Raw genomic sequence first — 7,535 nt, 5'->3', positions numbered from 1 at the left:
TATATATATATATATATATATATATATATATGTATGTATATAGTATATTTATTATAGTAGTTTTGACTTTAAGAGTCCCTCATAGCGTGAGGCATTTACATGTAGTAATGCCCTTAATATAATAAATGTAGTGCAAAGGGAATAATTATAAACTTTTCCCTTTTAAGGTTTTCACACTGACTAGCTGTTAAATTCTTATATAGACTTTATCATATATTTAATTTTAATATATATATATTATGTAAGGTATAAGTTAGAGGTGTTAAGCCCTCTTAGGGATAGAAGTATCCAGAGGCACTCCTGGTAGTTACCTGCATAAGTATGGTCCTTGGTATAAGGTAATACGGCAGCAGATAATTTAAGGGGTAAATGGTAGTTTAATGTATATATAGACAATCAGAAAATGGAGGAAAAACAAATAAGAGTGTATTTGTGGTGCTAAAAAGGCATTATTTAATTAATTAAGCAATGGCTTTTTAGCACCACAGACACACTTCTATTTGTTGTCTTTCACATCCAAAACTAATTCAAACAAGCTTATAGCATTACTTTTTGAATTGAATTGAATTCTGGTCTGATAATCATCTCTGTTGGTATTACAGTTGAATCTATAATATACTCCACAGGGTAAAATGTAAACAAAACTGCTACAGTTACTTGTAATATAAATAAACATTTTATAAGCCACGCTTCAACTGTAATAGCAGCAGAAGTGATTATAAGAGTAGAATTCAATTTGATTTAATAAGTAACACTATCACCTTCAACTGAATACCAATGCAGGACACGTGTTTGAATTAGTTCACTTTGAAGACCTTGTATGTGATGGACCCTTGAGGAAACTGCAGCGACTAGGATGCATAATTGCATACAGAGCAATGTACAGTTGCTGCAGCAGAAACATATGTTGGGCATTGTTATGTATGTTGTAGAAAACTTTTTTTTAATAGAAAGTTTGGGATGTGACTAAATCTCCACTCTCCTCTTTCTTTTCAATTATATGTATTTGTATATATATATATATATATATATACACAAATACACACACACACATATATATGTGTGTATATATATATGTATTTGTGGTTGTCCCCACCACCATTGTTTGACAACCAAAGTTGGTGTGTTTAGGTCCCCATAAGATAGCTGTTCGGCAAAAGAGACCGATAAAATAAGTACTAGGCTTAGAAAGAATAAGTCCTGGGGTCGGCTTGTTCCACTAAAGGCGGTGCTCTAGTATGGCTGCAGTCAAATGACTGAAGCAATTAAAAGAATATATGTGTGTGTGTGTATGTATATGTGTATATATATCTTTATGTTTGCGTATTTGTTTTGCCCGATTCTTGATTGGGTGTTGAAACAGATATTGTTATATTTTGGGAGGGTCATCTTTTGCTGATTAAACACCCACACTGTTTATTTGATTTTCTCTTTAGCTTTATTATTTTTAGTTTATTGTTCTGCCTGGAGGACAAAAGGAGACACATGGGATAGAGAACCAATGAAGAGGTCACAGAGTGTGTAGTATAAAAAACTTTGACTAGCAAATATAACAATAATAATAATAATAATAATAATAGCAAAACCAAAGGGTAAACCAAATAAGCGTCAGTGTTTAATTGGCAAAAGACAACCATCCCCAAGTTTAGTAATGCGTGTGAGTGTGTGTATGTGTGTGTGTATATATATATGTGTATGTATGTGAGTGTGTATATATATGTGTTTGCATGCGTATATGTGTTTATATATGTGTGTATGTGTGTGCATATATGTATATGTGTGTGTGTATGTATATGTGTTTGTGTGTACATATATAATGTATGTATGTTTATGTAATCTTCCTGTCATGTGACACTTTGCTGTAGATCAAAAGTAGTCATTGGTTTCCCATTGAAATTGTTAGTAGGTACTTAGTGTTTGGGACTGGTGGGAATGTGTGGTACCTGGTGATGTTGATTGGTGGTACATAGTTGTGGTACCTTTTGTATGAGTGTAGTTTGCATGGTACCATGTATCAGTAGGAGTGTTGAACCGTGTGTGTCACTCAGTATGGTACCTTGTGTATATAGATTGGTGAGGTACCTTGTGTGTGTGTGAGGGTTGGTATGGTACCTCGCTTGTGAGACATGCCTAGTGTTTTTATGAAAGATATGAAACCCAATGTTGTTGATGTCGTATAACCCCCAAGTAATTTCTTAGGGAACACACTTCTGATCAAAGACATTCCAGTTGTGACCATCCTGTCTTTTCAGGGGAAATCTATGACTACATTATCATATTTTGAGGGAGATTTCGCTGCTATTTCTAGCAGGTTGAGTGAGAAGAGGGTTTCCTCATTGGTTCTGCCGGTTGGTCGGTTGGTTGGTTGGTTGGTTGGTTGGATGGCTGGTTGGCAAGGAAAATTTATATGTATTAATTATTAATTACTTGACGATAATTAAATGATAGTTTGGTGCCTAGTGGTAATGATGATGATGATGACGATGATGACGATAGGTGGGCAGGGAGATAACGACACCAACTTGTTCGGGGAGCAACTGGGGGTCATTTTGGTCCCCCCCCCCCAGTCATTTCATTGCGAAAATAGACTTTGATTGGTAATCTGTCAATGATACAACCTGGGGGCTTGCTTGACCACACACACACAATTTTATGAACAAATATATATACATACACACATGCATTAATATTCATATATATATATATATATAACTGTACATATATGAATACACACACACACACATTCGCACATTACATATTTATGTGTGAGCATATATATATATATAAATATATATATATATATATTAAAATCTATGCTAATTTCTATATTGTTGTTCTAACCATGCTGTATAGCTTGTACTACTACTACTACTACTACATATTGCACCAACTCTGAGACACTGGTATAGAGTAGTTTCGCTACCAAAACACATTTTATGTATTTTAATTACACTTTGTACCAATAAAGTCGACTACAAAACTAATTTGGTTTGTCTTTTTACTTATTACAGCAGCTGTCATGTTCTTGTTACGTTCATGTTACATTCTTGTTACATACCTGTTTTATTACTGTTACAACACCCTTGTTACATTACTGATACATTGCTGTTACACTGTTCTTGTTACATCCCTGTTATGCTACTCTTCTGTCATTGTCATCATCTTTGCAAGGGCCAAACTCTTTACCATTTCTTTCCAAGTCTTCCTTTGTCCAGACTCTCACGGAACTTCCTTTCTTTTACCATTTCCTTCCCAAACTGTCACCCTTCAATTGCCATACTGTTTCATTCTTCTCTCTTGTGCACCACATTGAATCCCTCTTGTTTCAGATTTTCTCCTAAGCTCATTTCAGTTGACATCCCTCGTGTAAGCTAATACTCCACATGTCACTTGTATGATTTAGGAGCATCGGCACAAAGTGTCTGGCCATGTTGCTTAGTTTCCCCGAGTTAGACCCTGCTACTGTGTTCTCTTCACTGAAGATCCATCTGGGTTGACAGTTCGTATTGGTCAACCATATGCCACATGGTCGCAGAAGATGGGGAAGTATCTCACAAGCTTTATAGCAATCTTGTTAGTGCCGGTACACTGTAAATGGTTAGCATTAGGAAGGGCATCTAGTTGTAGAAATTTTGTCAGAACAGAAACTGGAGCATGATGCTGTCTTTGTGCCCATTGGATCTTCTCAATCCATCCAACCCATGCTAGCATTGATCATGGGCATTAAATGACGATGATGATGATCACCATCGTTATTTAACACCAATGTTAAATCCTGGTATGGGTGTAATGGTTTGATGGGAACTAGTGAGGCTGCACCAGTCGCCATTGTTTGTCCTGGCCTGGTTTGTATGCCCTTCCTAATGCCAAAAACTACCGAGTGTACTGGATGCTTTTTACATGGTATCGACACCAACTGAGTCACCAAGCAACTTGCAATAGAAGTTATCAACTATGGAAGTTTCAAAGTTGTTATCAAATGTCCCTAATAACTATAAGGGGAACTCAAAACGTATCTACACTTTCGCCATAACATATCATTATTATTGTCACACTGCCTTCTGCACATGCATGCTTAGAGTTGGTACTATTTTGGTAACGTGATCGAAGTTTTGAGTCTAATCATGCTATTTTCCTTTCTGGCTTTACACTGTAAGCATGGCTGCTCCGCAAGCAATGTGCACCAAAGAAGAACAAAGAGCAGTGATCCGAGAGATGGTAATGGTAAACTGGTTCATCATTACCATCTCTCGAGCTTGCTGAATCTTCTCATCAGTGGTGGAGGATGACGGACATCCTGCTCCCTCTTCGTGTGTCATGCTTGTCCACCCACTTTTAAACTTCTCAATCCACCCATACACACTACTACATAGCAGTGCACTGTCACCATATTGTGCTAAAAACCTCTGATGAATTTCAGCACCTGACACACCTTTCGACCGGAGAAATCGGAGCCACTGTTGAGAACTGCTGGTATAGACTCATTTCTTTTCTTTATTCATTCCTGATGATGGGTCGTTATGCTTGAAATATAAAGATTCGTTAACATTTCTCTTTTCTTTTTCTTTTTTTGTAATAAGCTCTCTATCTTCATTATTTTCCTATCGTATAATTGAAAAAACAAACAAAGGCCACATCAGAGAGTGCACAAGTGTTTTTCACCAGGCATACTGAGAAGACAGCAGAGTGAGAGACTGAAGATGAATTGACCAAAGCAATGCTGAAAACTGGGGCTGATAACGAGTAGAACAAGAGCTGTGATAGATTAACAGAGACACGTTTTGAAAAGGTTAATTTCCGTTTAATTAAAAAAGCAAACAATCCAATAAGAATAAGCTGTAAATAGAATTATAATAATTAGTGTAGGTAATTAGTATAGGTAATTAAAATACACTTCAGAGTCATGTTGCATTTAGAGGAAAAAAAAATCTGGTTTACGGTTATTATTGTACACACTGGCCCTTTCTCTCTCTTACACACTAATAAATAAATAATATCTGTGTAGATATATACACACACACATAGCACACAAACACACATATGTACATAGACATACACAATGACACACACACGTGTATATATATATATATATATATATATATATATATCTATATATATATAAAAAATAGTAATGGTGGTGAGACAATAAAAGAATGAATGAGACCTCGATATTATGTAAATAGAGGAATTTATCTGTAATATGTGACAAATATTTGGTTACCATAATAAGACTGAGTTTCGGATGTTGGGGCAGAAACCTGCTCCAGCATCTCGTCAGTTATCAAGGCAATCAAAATATGCATTCTTTTATTGCCTTGATGACTGACGAGATGCTGGAGCAGGTTTCCGCCCTGACATCCGAAACTGAGAGTCTTATTATGGTAACCGAATAATTGTCACATATTGTTCAGTTATAGTAAAAACAATTTTATATTAATCTGAGGGGGTTACTCTATATTTCTGTAGGGTATGAGTTTATTATTCCTAAACAAGAATGTTATTGATTGTGACTTTGACATTTCGAAGTCACTGTCAACAACATTCTTATTTAATAATGATAATAATAATAATAATAATATATATATGTATATATATAAAGAATATGAGAGGTTTAGCTCACCTGTGATCTAAGCGAATAGGTACACTGGGTAAGTATACCATTAGGTTCCAAAATCACAGCTAAGGCTGGACCTAGGGATCCATATTAGGGTTCTGTTATAACATATATATATTATATTAGGGGAAAATCAAAACCAAAGTAGAATGAGTATCTCAAGTCATTTAGAATAATTTAATTAGGGTAAGACTTCCAATTACCATAATTAATTATTCTAAATGACTTGAGATACATGTTTTGTTTTGGTTTTGATTTCGCCCCTAATATGATATATATATATATATATATACACATATATACCAGGAAAAGTAAAAAATTATCTGCACTTTTGCAATAACATATCTTTATTATTGTCACACTGCCTTCTGTGCATACGTGTTTTACAGTTGGTACTATCATGGTCACATGATTGAAGTTTGAGTCTAATCGTGCCATTTTTCTTTCCGGCTTTACAGTGTAAGCATGGCCACTCCACTGGCAATGTGCACCAAGGAAGAACAAAAAGCAGTGATCTGATTTCTCTGGTTGGAAGGCATGTCAGGGGCTGAAAATCATTGGGGGCAAGACAGGTGCCAAGAGAGCTTACTGCAGGGCACAAGTGCAAATGTCTTGAGGTCTGCCAATGTTTTCTTGATTGCTACAATAAGGGTGAGGAATTTTTGAGCAGAATAGTCACAGGAGATGAAACGTGGGTCCATCTTTATGTGGCAGAAGCCAAAAGACAGAGTATGGATAGAAATATCCTGGCTTGCCAGCGACAAAGAAATTCAAGACTCAGTCTTCTGTGGGAAAGGTAATGCTAACCCTTTTTTGGGACTCAAAAAGGACTATACTGGAAGACAACCTAGAAAAGGGGTGTATGATCAACAGTGCAAGATGCAATGCAATATACAAACTGAAACCCGCAATTTACACCAAATGCTGAAACCTATTGTCAAAGAAAGTTTTGTTGTTGCATGACAATGCATGTCCACACACAGCCACCCAGACTGTGGAAATCATTAACCAATTGAGTATTGAGGTGCTGGAACAACTTGCCTACAACCCAGATCTCACCCCTTCTGACTATTGTATCTTTGGACCACTCAAAGATAGTTTACAAGGTCGTCAATTTCCTACAGATGAAGATGTGAAGGAAGTGGTGCATAAATGGTTTGCACGACCAACCGGAAACCTTCTTCTTGGAGGGAATATGCAAGCTTATGGAGAGTTGGACCAAGTGCATCAAAAAGGAAGAAGACTATATAGAAATATGACGGACTTGTTTATCCCCTGCTTTTGTATAAATACAGTGACCAAGACCTTTGGAGATATGCTGTGCTTGAGAAGACCCTGCAATGGCTTGCAGGGTCTTCTGAAGCACAGTGAGACCATAACCCGTGGCCTATACCAGTGGTGTATAACCAGCCCACTTATGAGTACCCTTCATTCATTGCTCAATGAACTTTGCTTGCGAAAACCTGTTGAGGCAAGTGAAATCAAAGTCAAAATCGCTGAGGTGGCTGGTGACAGTACTGCCTGATTGGCACTTGTGCCAGTGGAACGTTAAAAGCACCATCCAAGCATGATTGTTGCCAGGGCCACTGACTGGCTCCTGTGCCAGAGGCATGTAAAAAGCACCATTCGAGCGTGATCGTTGCCAGTGTCACCTTACTGGTACATGTGCTGGTGGCACATGAAAAACAACATTTGAGCGTGGTTGTTGCCAGTGTCACCAGACTGGCTCCTGTGCAGGTGGCATGTAAAAAACATGTTTGAACGTGGTCGTTGCCAGGAAACTTTGCCAGATCAGATTGGAGCCTGGTGCAGCCTTCTGGCTTGCCAGCCCTCAGCCAAACCGTCCAACCCGTCGGCATGGAAATTGGATGTTAAACGATGATGATGACATTGAAAAACAAGAATGTGCATAATTTTTGAC

The sequence above is a fragment of the Octopus bimaculoides genome, chromosome 1 (assembly GCF_001194135.2).
Source record: "Octopus bimaculoides isolate UCB-OBI-ISO-001 chromosome 1, ASM119413v2, whole genome shotgun sequence".
Taxonomy (NCBI): Eukaryota; Metazoa; Mollusca; class Cephalopoda; order Octopoda; family Octopodidae; genus Octopus; species Octopus bimaculoides.
This window is presented reverse-complemented; position numbering follows the sequence as displayed.